Source organism: Puma concolor, chromosome D3, assembly GCF_028749965.1.
Source record: "Puma concolor isolate L17-30 chromosome D3, mPumCon1.1.hap2, whole genome shotgun sequence".
Lineage (NCBI taxonomy): Eukaryota > Metazoa > Chordata > Mammalia > Carnivora > Felidae > Puma > Puma concolor.
In genome coordinates, this window is record NC_141678.1 from 44,949,099 (window position 1) to 44,962,062 (window position 12,964).

Genomic DNA, 12,964 nt, shown 5'->3' on the forward strand with positions numbered 1-12,964 from the left:
GGGCTCACCCAAAGTGGGGTTCAAGTTCACCCAAAGCAGGACTGTGCTCACCCAATGTGGGGCTTGAGCTCATGAACCATGAGATCATGACCTGTGCCAAAGTCAGATGCTTAATGATTGAGCCACCCAGGTGCCCCTCCCCCCATTTTTAAAGGTTTATTTATTTTTGAGAGAGAGAGTGTGTGTGCAAGCAGGGGAGGGACAGAGAGAGGGAGATAGGTTCCAAAAAGGGCTGTGGTGCTGACAACAGTGAGCCCCAAGTGGGACTCAAACTCAAGAACCGTGAAATCATGACCTAAACTGAAGTCAGACAGTCAACCAAGTAAACCATCCAGGTGCCCCACAGTTTGTAAGTTTCTTAAAGAACTAAATATGCAACTATGATGTGACCTGACAATTACATTCCCGGGCATTCATCCCAGAGAAATGAAAACTGATATTCAGTTTAAATGGGTGGCTCACCCATTTAAGTGTCAGACTCTTGATTTCAGCTCAGGTTATAATCTCATGGTTGGTCAGGCTCTGTGCTGTCAGGGAGGAGAATCCCCTGCCTGGGTTTATTTCTCCCTCTCTCTCTGCCCTTCCCCCTGCCCCCTCCCATCCCCCTCCTCGTTCATGTGCATGAATGAGTGTGTGCATGTTCTCTCTCTCTCAAAATAAATAAATAAACATTAACAACAACAACAACCCTGATGTTCACACGAAACTCTATATGTGGATGATTATAGTGGCTTTATTCCTTTTTTACAAAAATGTTTATTTTTAAAAGATTTTTTTTTTTAATGTTTATTTATTCTTGAGAGACACAGGGTGTGAGCGGAGGAGGGCAGAAAGAGGGAGACAAAGGATCTGAAGCAGGCTCCAGGCTCTGAGCTGTCAGCACAGAGCCTGATGAGACGTTCGAACTCGAACTCAGGAAAGGCAAGATCATGACCTGAGGCAAAGTTGGAAACTTACCTGACTGAGCCACCCAGGAGCCTCCAAAAATGTTTATTTTTAAAAAAATGGGGCGCCTGGGTGGCGCAGTCGGTTAAACGTCCGACTTCAGCCAGGTCACGATCTCGCGGTCCGTTGAGTTCGAGCCCCGCGTCAGACTCTGGGCTGATGGCTCAGAGCCTGGAGCCTGTTTCCGATTCTGTGTCTCCCTCTCTCTCTGCCCCTCCCCCGTTCATGCTCTGTCTCTCTCTGTCCCAAAAGTAAATAAACGTTGAAAAAAAAAAATTAAAAAAAAAAAGTTTATTTATTTTGGGAGAGAGAGCAGGTGCACAAGCAGGGGAGAGGTAGAGAGAGAGGAGAGAGAGAATCCCAAGCAGGCTCTGAGCAGTATGGAGCCTGACAGGGGCTCAAACTCATGAACCACCATGAGATCATGACCTGAGCCTCAGCTGAAATCAAGAGTCAGTTGTTTAACCAACTGAGCCAACCAGATGCCCTAATAGTGGCTTTACTCCTAATAGCACAAACCTGGAAACAACCCCGATGTCCTTCAACATGTGAATGATTGAACAAACTGTGGTACATCCATACCATGGAATATAATAAAAAGAAACAGATGACTGATACACCTAACAACTTGGATGGGTCCGAAGGACATTATGCTGAAAAAGAGCCAAAAAGTCAAAAGGTTATATACTGTATGATTCCATTTAAATAACATGCTTGAAATGACAAAATTATAGACATGGAGAACAGATTAGTAATTACCAGGCATTTAGGAGATGGTGGGATAGAAGACAAGAACATGTGGTTAAACGAACAACAGGAATGATCCTGGTGATAGATCTGTTCAGTTTCTTCACTGTAGTAATGTCAATATTCAGGTTGTGAGATTGCGCTATGGTTTCGTAAGATGTTATCAGTCAGGGAAATTGGGTAGAGGGTCCACAAGATCTCTCTACAATTTCTTACAACTGCATGTGAATGTACAATTATCTTAAACGTTAAATTAAGGGTGCTTGGGTGGCTCAGTTGGTTAAGCATCTGACTCTTGATTTCAGCTCAGGTCATGATCTCATAGTTCTCATGGTTTGTGAGTTCGAGCCATGTATCGCGTGGGGACCTGTGTTGAGGGTGTGGAGCCTGCTTGGGAGTCTCTCTCCCCTCCCCCACTCATACTGTCTCTCTCTCTCTCTCTCAAAATAAATAAACTTAAAAAAATAAAAAAATGTTAAAGGTATTTTCAGTGTTATCAGGATTTGGAATCTAGTATCTTTAAATTATGGGCTTGCCTTGTATGTATATTTTAAGTAGTAAATCAAATTAATCTTTAAAACATCTCTTTTAGTTACATGCGGTGTTCTGGAAGGAAATGTAGTATAAAGTATCCCATTTGTTCTGTCATAAAACCTCTTATCCACTCCTCCAGTTATTGACTTTTTTCATGCACATAGTATGTTTGGTGTGCAGATCTGAGCAAGTCTAGGAGCCACATGCTCCCCCATTTTGATGGAATGGAAGTCAGCCACCATCTCTTCACCTGGATTCATGGCTCTCAGATTTTGCAGCAGAGAAACTCTAAAGTTTGATTTAGATTCCTTTGTGAAACTCACTTTCAGAGCATCAGTTTTTTGGGCTTTGGAAAAGCTTGCTTCAGGATTCGCAACCCAAAGAAGGTACGAAAGGTCAGAGAGGCTTTTGTATGAGAAATATGACAGCCTCAAGTCGGGGTGGCTCTCTGGTTTCTCCCAAGGTGTCACTCTTCAGATCAATGGGCTTTTCAAATGATATGGAAAGGGAAGAGGCCCTTTCTTTTCTTGTTTAGGGTTTTATAGACCACGTCTATTGTTTAACTAAAAAAAAAAAAAAAGAACGAAAATGTAAAGGATAGATAAATGGAGATTTTGTTTTCCTTTCAATACTCCTATCAAAAATGAATCTGTCAATACCAACATTCAATTATAAGGGTTCTTTTTTTTTTTTAAAGTTTATTTATTTTTTTTTTCAGTGAGAGAGAGTGCTCGTGCATGGGGGAGGTAGAGAGAGAGAGAGGGAGACAGAGAGAATCCCAAGCAGGCTCTGCACTGTCAGCACAGAGCCTGAAGCGGGGCTTGAATTCACAAACCGTGAGATCACCAACCTCAGCTGAAACCAAGAGTCAGACGCTTAACCGACTGAGCCACCCAGACACCCCTTGATTGTAAGGATTCTTAATCTGAGGTTCCTGAAGAAATCTGGGCATCCTTGGAAATTGTGTGCTGTATTTTGGCACATGTTCATTTTTCTGGAGGGAGTTGAGATTCTCTGTGACTCAGAAAATATAAGAACTTCTCTTTTAATGGATGAAGGAGCAAGAAGTACAACTGTGTGGGGAAGAGCCTGTCCACAGCCAGACTGCTGAGCTGACTCCCATCTGCACTGACAGCAGCTGCTCCGAATGGACTCCTGCAGCCCCTCCCTTGTGAAGCTTTCTCCACTCAGCTTACTGTTTCTCAACCAGAAGTTGTCTCTTCTCTGAACTCCCAGCAGCTTTGTTTGCTCCTCTCTGAAGGTGGGTTTCACTTTCTATCATACGTGAGAGTCTAGACTTCACCTTTGTTCCCCACCTCTGTACTGTTATGCATTTGGTCTCAGTAGGTAATCTAGAAATATTTGTTGGGTGAGGAAATGAATTGTAGACAGTACTCATCCAACTGCAAGCTGGTCCCTATAGGTTTGGGGGCAGCCCTTGCAGAAATGGCCGGGAGAGCCTGGGACACAGGAATGATGGGTTCTTTTTCTATTCTACAGGCCAACAGGAAGTGTGCAGTATGAGGCATTGACTGGGATATTACATGTTATGGGCTGCCCAGTGGGGGAGGTCTAGTCAGTCCCACAAGGACCCATGTACCTTGTAGGTCAGCCGGCTGCAGAATCGAAAACTGTACCTTTCCTGTCCTAGTTGTCTTATTTGGGAAATACTTTTAAAAAATCCTCCCAATGCCCTGATTTCCATTCTCTGTAGGGTAAGTCTATTTTTTGAAGGGAGAGTAGAAATAGAGAGACTCAGGTATTCCCTGTTCCAGTGGAATTTGCCCCAACCTCCCACAGCATGGCCTCCAGTCTCTGTCTTGCATTCTTAGCTTTTGAAGAGGGGAGACAACCCCCCTCTTATCTGGGATTGCCTGCTTAAACAAACGCGGTGTGGAGGTATTGTCCTTTGGAAACTTGGCCTGGGACACTTTACCAAGTGTCTGTAAACATTTAGACGCGCAAAAGTGCCCACTGTTAACGCAGAGTCATTGTCTCTGCTCGGGCTACTCTTGCCTGAAAGAGGTTTAGGGCGGGGGGTAGAGGTGGTGAGAGTGGACCTGAGAGAATCCCTCAGCTGGGGCTCTGGGCCAGGGAATTGTGCTGCTGTTTGTTTAAACAACCTGAGTGTAATTGGTTTGTTTGAGATGCCCAAGATATTTGGGAAAGTGGGGGAAGGGAGGCAGCTTGCTGGGGGAGAGAGTCACCAGCAGGGACTTTGACGGGTGGCCGGCTGGGTGGTTGTCAGCCTCCTGATTGCAAAGCCAGTGGGAAGGGTGGCCCTTCCGGCTTGACCATGGGCACATCAGGACCCAGGTCAATAGGTCAGACCACATAGTCTATAAAATATCAAAGCTAGCACTTGATAGGTGGATAGAATACAAGGAATATGTAACTTAAAACTACCAATCTCTTTTTAACCATAACAATCCAAGGACAGCACAAATACATAGGTATTTGTTTGTTCTCGGATCTTACTATTTTTTTTAATCCTGCAAAAATTGTAATGACCAACCCGGTTTCATCCAAGAAAGATAAGAATGTTGGTGAGGAGTTCCTTGGGGGTGTTTATTGCATCATTTTTGGGGGACACAGAGGGGCAAGTAGGGAGTATTCAACAGGCTGATGGAAAAAAATAAGTCTGTTTTTTTATTGTAGAGATCATACCCCTTCTTTTGACCTGGGGAAAAGGACAGAGAGTGTTAAAAAATGAGAAGAATTTGGGAATAATAGAAGGAATGTCTGCAATGCTGGGCCTGGCCGCACCACCCTGAGTGATCAGGCCTCTCACGTGAACCAGATTCTTGCGGGTGATGGGGAGACTCCAAAACCAGGTGTGACCACTTATTAGGGATGCTTACCACAAGAAGCACTGTGGGCCCCAACATATGTTATTTCATCACCACTATAACCCTGTGGCATCAATTTGCAGAAAAATGGACTGTGGCTCAGAGGGGTGAAATTAACTTGCCCAGACCATGAAGACTGAAATGGTCAAACCACAATTTGAATTAAGTTGACAAGTCCTTCTGTTTTCAAAACCCTTCCTCTTTCCGCCACACCATCCTCAAACAACACCATTCCTCCACCCAAAGAATGAAAATATAGAATTCATCACCATGCAAGTTAAAAAACAAACAACCCTCGTTTGATATGCTAACGAACATCACCCGTATAGGCCTTCAGCTAAATAAACAAGCATTAAGGAAAGGATGGAAATGTTAATATCTGTAAAACGTGCTGATCTTCTGATTGTGGACCAAAGCCTTGTCATCTTTTTTTTTTTTTTTAAAGATGGCTGTTGGTTTTTGAGCTTGCCCCTTATACCTCGTTAAAATGGAGTTATAATTAAGTATTTTGTAAGGGGTTTAGTGAAGCAACACCTTACAGAGTGCGAAGCCCTTTCACTGTTAACGTGACGTCTCTATAAAATGAAAAAAGCTTTGCAAAGCTAAAAAAAATTCATGACGGTGTGTTGATGAATACGTTAAAACATTGCTTTCAGAGAAAAGAGCTCTATGTATGTCCTGAGCAGTTTGGTTTTGTGCAGACTTTAAGGTCAGCGACTTGTTGCTCTAGCTGGAGGGTATCAACCATTTCATGGGCACAACGAACCACAGAGCAAACAGCAGTGTCACAGCACAGAACAGTCACTGTTTTTATTCTATTTGGCAACTCCATGCTCCTAGGCTTGGAGGGCTTCTTAAACTATGAGTCAAAGAACTTTGCAAAGTCAAACCATGACCACGCTTGTTTCAGGGGAAGCTGGTAGCTTCTTCTGGCACTTCGGGTCTTTGACACCGGAAGGCTGCCTGGCTTCAAACACTTTAAAATGAAGGGTCTCAGCTAAGTAAAGGGAATATTTACAATATGAATAAAAGTAAACATGGCGAGGCTGGCAGGAGAGTGCTGGAGGGTCAGACAGTGTCTTTTTATCAATCTGTGCATTTTGTAGAGGATGTGGAGGGTGAGTCTTGGGGACATAGGAGGGGCTGACCCTGAGAGCTGTTGTAGAGGACCATTGTCGGCTTTGAGCCATGTGCCTCCGAAATCACACCGACAGTGGGAATGAGCTCCCCACTGTCCATATAGGGATCTGAGCTGGTGATTAGGAAGCCTGTCAGTTTCCATTTCTTTCCTCCCACCTTCTGTGAAAAATGTCATGCCAATAAATTTTAGAATAATAATGTTATTTATTTATTTATTTAATAAAAAAATTTTAATGTTTATTTATTTTTGAGAGATAGAGACAGAGCATGAATGGGAGAAGAGCAAAGAGAGAGGGAGACACAGAATCCGAAGCAGGGTCCAGGCTCTGAGCTGTCAGCACAGAGCCTGATGTGGGACTGGAATCCACAAACTGAAATTGTGTCTTGAGCTGAAGTCGGCCGTTTAACTGACTGAGCCGCCCAGACGCCCCTAGAATAATTTTATTTTGCATCCTGCTGTTCTCACTAAAGTATACATGGATCCTTAAAGGTTAGAATTTTTTTTCTTAGTTTAGATGGAGGTTCCTTCTGTACTCTTAAAAATTGCTACCTCCTCTCGCAACCCCCATCTTGACTCCCCAATTTCTAAATTCCAAACATTTGAAAGGTTTCAACTTTGTTGGTTTTAATGATGGCAATTTACAATTGACAAATATGTTGGTAATGGGCATTCTTTCCTGTAGGTTTGTTTAGAAGTGAAAACAATGTGGCTAGTCATAAAAGTTTCTATTTATTTAGGCTGGATAGTTCACTTGTTCACAGAACGGATGCTTGTCAGCAGAGAATTAGATTTAGCATGATGTGTTTCAAGGCTAAAGCCTGAATGGAGACTAATGGCTACAGCTCAGGAAGAATAATCACCATTTTAATAGATTCAAATTCTGTTGCATGGAATAATCACTGGTTACTGTAAGTGAGACACTGCCTGTTTCATAGTTACCAGAAAATAATGCTGATATGTAAAAACATACTGAATCAAGATGACTCGGATACCTGGTCCAGAGCAACTGGGCAGATGATGAAACCTGTTCCCAGGAAAGGCCCTGGGACAAGTTAATCTGTCACATGTTTATTCCCTGTTTTGATCATTTCCAAAATGTCATTCTGTCATTTATGAGCATTTCCAAAATGATCAAGACAGGAAATGGGGAGGACAGGTTGGGGTGTGCTTAAAAGTGCATGCTCTGGGGCACCTGGGGGGCTCAGTCAGTTAAGCTTCTGACCTCTGCTCAGGTCGTGATCTCATGGTTCAAGACTTTGAGCCCGACATTGGGCTCGGCTCTGGGTGCAGAGCCTGCTTAGGATTCTCTGTCTCTCTCTGCCCCTCCCCCGCTCGCAAATGTGCTTTTTCTCTCTCTCTTAAAAATAAACAAACATAAAAAGAAGTGCATGCTCTGGATTCAAGTTTCCTGGCTTGCACTCCCACTTTTACCACTTACTACCTGCGTGACGTCGGGCAAGTGGGCTTATCTTTCTATGTTTCAGTATCTATAATCAGAATTCTAGAATTCAGTGAGATCATATATCTAAACTCATGTGCTGAGCACAGTAGATACTCAATAAATGAAAGCCATTTTTATTAGCGTAGTGGTCATGTGCCAGTATTTCTATTGGCAGTAATATTTCTCCTTGGGAATAGCACAGGGGACAGTTCAAAGAAGTAATGGTAGGTGTGTCCTGATGGGCTAACACAGCAGGAATGGACACGTCAGTACAAGTTCCTAAATGTTGCCTGTGGCTATGAAAAAAAAGGAAGCAAGAAAGCTTTGATTGCAGCATCTTGGGAAAAATGGTGGGCTGGGCATGAGGGAAAGTGGGGATGGAACCCTGGAATGGAGAGCCTTAATATCTTCATTTGTAAAATGGGGATTAAAAATACCTACATGACAGGCTGTTGTGATGATAAGTAGGGTAATTATGCAAACGTGTCCCACTTGGACAGATATGCAGGAAATGTTTGTTTTCTAAACAGCATCTGACTTCTTACTGAATAATGACTCATTGAAGGCTCACAGTCCTCTGAGCCTGGAAACCTGGAGCAGCTTTTGAAATCCACCCAGAAGGAGTAGGACTGAGCCCCTTCAGGTCACTCCCAGCTAGGTCACAGAACTTCTACCCAAGTGGCCTTTGGTCCTTGTACTTAAGGAGCAGGAGCCCCAGGCTCACTCACGTCCTTTTTAGCCTGGCCATGTTTTAGGCTCATTGTTCTGGGAGACCTTGTGCTATTTGTTCATCTAATCTGTTAGCAAAAAAGACACACTGAATTTCCTTCACTTGGACCCCTGACTCATGTTTCACAAAGAAATGTCCAGCCCATAGGAGCTGGTCCCTCTGGCCTGTTGTGTTTCTCCGGGCCCCTTCTGGAAGGCCCTGGACAGAGAACAATGGCCAGGTGCCTGGGGAGAGGTGCTGGCATCTCTGCCTCTTCAGCCCCGTTTGAACTTGGTTCCTTCCCCTCCTATTCCGGGCAGGGTCCAAGGAACACCCTGGGACAAACTTGTCACTGGAGAGCTTGTGACCCCCTACAAAAGTCCTAGACTATTCTATCTCCTCTTCCCGCCCTACCCCTTGGGGATATCCTGGACATGGGGCCATTGACCTAGTGTGCCCTTGACTAACCTTGGGACCAGGATGTGAATCACCAAGTTGAAAATGACCAGTGTTTCAGAGCCTGGCAGGTGCTCAGCTGCCCATCACCCACTGCTTTGTGCCATTAGCATTCCCTTCACCTAGTTCTTTTATTTATTATTATTATTATTTTAAACCAGGGCTTGCAGAAAGAATACTATGAAAAACAAGTATTATGCCCAAGTTACAGATGAAAGTACTTAAAGCTCAAATAGGTGTGATTCTTCCCATTTTTTTTACCTGTTAAATGGTGAAGCCTGGGGTCCATAGCCACTTTTCCTGACTGCAGAAGCCTTGTTTACTAATTATTTCCCTGCCTGCTGCCTCTCCATAGTCATGTCCCTCCTGTGTGGCAACCACACTCTGGCCTGGCTTGCAAAGACCCCAAGGTAATCAGCGCACCCCTTGGTAGGGGGGCCACTCAGATTTCTCTACTCTGTCTCCTGGGCAGGGGTCCCACTCCCCAACTCCTCTCCTTCCTGAGAATACCCTGGATCCCCTCCCCTGTTCCCTGGGCCTCTGTCTGAAATGCCATCCCCCCCAAATCCCATCCTTCCTTCATGGCTGGCAACGTGGGGCCTGTCCACTGTGCCTTGCTGTCCACTTCCTAGGGGCTGACCCTCTGGGCTCCTGTGGCATCTGGTCTCTGCTAACCTTTTGTGTATTTGCTGCTTTGTCCTCTGCGTTTTCCGTTTAATTTGTAGCTCTCTATTCTTCCCTCCCACCCCATACACATATTCCAACTAAATTACAGGGCCCCTGAAGGCATCCATTTTGGACCAGTTTGTGGCTGTTGCACAGGGTTTTCCCCCTCGGGGAAGCAAAGGCTCCATCCCCTTTCTTGCTGACTTAACAACATCCTCCTCCTACTTTATGAGATGGCAATGACTCACTGTGAATGATCCCTATTATTCACACTCATTCTCATAATTCAAATTAATTAGGAAATGCCCTAATTAATTAATTTGCGAGGTTCTCTATGGGATTGCATTGCTAGAGGAAAAGAAGGTGTTAGAGCCAATAAGTTTAATCAGTAACATGAGCAAAGTATGGATTCTCAAGGAAAAACTTCTGGAAAGGCCTCCATGAGACCTGCTCATAATGAAAGGAACAGGCTTCCCATATAACAGGTCTCCATACATTCCTACTCACACCTACAGATTTAATTTTTACTAAGCTCTGACAATGTGCCTGACTGAAAGTTTTCTTTTGTCATTTATGAGTGTTCATGTTATTGAAATGAGATGGATAATTAAATATCTTCAATATCATTATACACACACACACACACACACACACACACACACACATACACAGTTCTGTGTGTGTGTGTGTATGTGTGTGTGTGTGATTTTTCCTTTTTTTTTGTTGTATGGAGTCAGAGAGATCTGGCTAGTTTCAGATCCCTCCCTCACTACTCACTTGCTCTGGGACCTTGGGTCTGTCTTTTAACCTCTCTTAGCCCATTTCTCATCTGTAAGATGTGAGTCACATGACTTCCTTGAAGGGATGTTGAGAGGCATAGTCAAGATAAGGTGTGTGGTCAGGGCCCAGCCTGGACCTGCAGCATCCCCGGGAGCTTGTAGAAATGCAGAATCTCAGGCCCCAACCCAGACCCACGAATCAGATCTGCATTTGACAAGATTTCCTGATAATTCACAGGCATGTTAACTTTCAGGAGTCTGTGTTCTCAAGGAAGAATCAGTGTATGGATCTATTTGGAGAGGATAAAAGCCGCATTTGCATGAATTCTTGATTTGTAGTGTTCTTTGCAGCCTTTTTGAAGTGACTTTGTCTCAGAGCGGTATTGCTGGTTGGAATTGGGTCCTGATAACATTCAGAGAAATAGCCTTTAGGATTTGGTGGCAGGTGGAATGCGGCAGTTCTGGGAGTGGGGAGGGGGTGGGGGGTGGCCGGTCCTGGACTGTTGGAAAAGAGGTGAGGATCTTGAGGTGGAGGAGCAGTTTCTTGCAGGCTTTGGGAGCAAAGGGAGGAGAGACACAAGCGACAATGAATCCACGTACATAGAATTTGCTAGAGCAAAAACTTTTATAAAAGTCACAACAACTTTATGAGTTAGACTTGGTCCAATAGGATATATTCACATATACAGCAGATGGTAATAAAGCAAAATTATGATCAGTTTAGAAAATAGATGCTGGAGCTGGCAGGGATCAATTTTAGGGGTCGTCGTTGTTCTGACCTTTTTTGTTCCTGAAGCCCAGCTAGTTTCAGGACTTCTCCCGTGTGCCACTTCAGGGTGATCTAGGTGAAGTCATCTCAGTACACCTTTTCTTCTTGGCTGTGAAATGGGAAAATAAAAGTACTTGAGTTCATAGGCTGTTATGAGGATTCAATGAGTTCATGCATGGAAAGTGCCTAGCGCAGGCCTCATCCTAATTCAATAATAATCCATACTTTCCTCACAGCTGATGACCCACGGGAGGTAGAGAGGGGGAGGTCATTATTAATACTGCTGCTATCAATAAATATTAAAACTGTAAGTTTGAGATTCAAGAAGTTGGATTAATGTCTTGTTGATACCAATCTGGATAATGGTAACAATAACTACAATAAAATCAACAATAATCACCACCACAATAATGATGATGTAATAGATACCGGCCATAGCTACCATTAACTGGGTGCTTGTTATGTATCAAGCATGTTAAATCATTATTTCATTTGGATTATCTCATTGATTTTTTAAAACACATATGATGAGTACAGCACTACCCCCAGTTTGTAGATGAAGAAACTGAGGCCTGGGGCGCCTGGGTGGCTCAGTCGGTTAAGCGTCTGACTTCGGCTCAGGTCATGATCTCGCGGTTTGTGGGTTCGAGCTCTGAGTGGGGCTCTGTGCTGACAGCTCGGAGCCTGGAGCCTGTTTCGGATTCTGTGTCTCCTTCTCTCTCTGACCCTTCCCCCACTTGTGCTCTGTCTCTCTCTGTCTATCAAAAGTAAACAAATGTATAACAAAAATTAAAAAAAAGAAAAAAAAAAAGAAACTGAGGCCTAGGGAGATTAGGAATTGGCACAAGGCCCAGAGCTTATAAATGGAGCCACAAAACTACTGGCTTCACAAACTGTTCCCTTAACCACTGCATTAGCCACCATGCTGAAAAACCAAAGCACGAGCTATTCTTTCCATTTGGTGGCAACATATGTGAGGTTTGTTTTCTGGCCTGATTCTCTGATATACTGGTTTCCCCCGATCCCCGAAGGTAGAACGTTCCTATGAAAGCTTTTGTCAGCTGAAATGGCATAAAGTGAAGGAGCAATTGCCATTAATTTACATGGGAAAAACTGAGGGTGTTCCCTTAACCAAAAAAACAACCTCTCTTAGGCTTTCCTGATACCTTACGACACATCTTGCTAATGGAGGCACTAAATAAAAGATGAAACACGGGTGGTCACAGACAGTTCAAAGCCACGGCAGCCTGATGCTGAGATGCTGAGTGTGGTTTGGGAGGAGCCTGGCGGGGCTGCTCTCGCTGCTGCTCAAGGTTTGGGGTGCACGCTGCCTTATAACGGCTTCCTGCAAAATAAACTCTGAACGCTATTTTTGCTTTTGCCTTTTTTTGTAAAAGTGAAAATCCTCTGGATTTCTTTTGGTTAGCAGAAGCGATACTAATGTAGGTCTTTCATAAAAGCAAAGTGACATAACATGAACTTTCCAAAAGCGGGGGATACCCAAATTTTGAAGAAAGCATCTAAAGAAAGCATTGCTGTGGGATGAGGAAGAGAGTAGTTTGAAGACAGAAGAAGGGAAGCAGGAGAGGAACACCCGCTGACGCACTGTGTGCTGGGCCAGGGCAGTCACAGGCATGAACTCATTCATGTGCATGGATCTTTGTGGATGTGAACTACATGTGCACAAGGGCACAACTAAGGCTCAGAGAGCTTCAGTGCTTGTCCAACAAGTTTGTAAGTGAAGGAGCTGGGATTTCAGCCTGAGACCAAAGCCCAAGCTAGCTCAGAAAAGAGCTGGAATTAGGATGTGTATTTGTACCTCAAGGAAATTAGACCCCTCCCAAGCTCCCAAAGTCACTAAAACCTAGTTCCACTTCCAAGCCCCTCCATCATATCTTCAAAAAAGTTCCCTAAGGTTGCCTGAAATC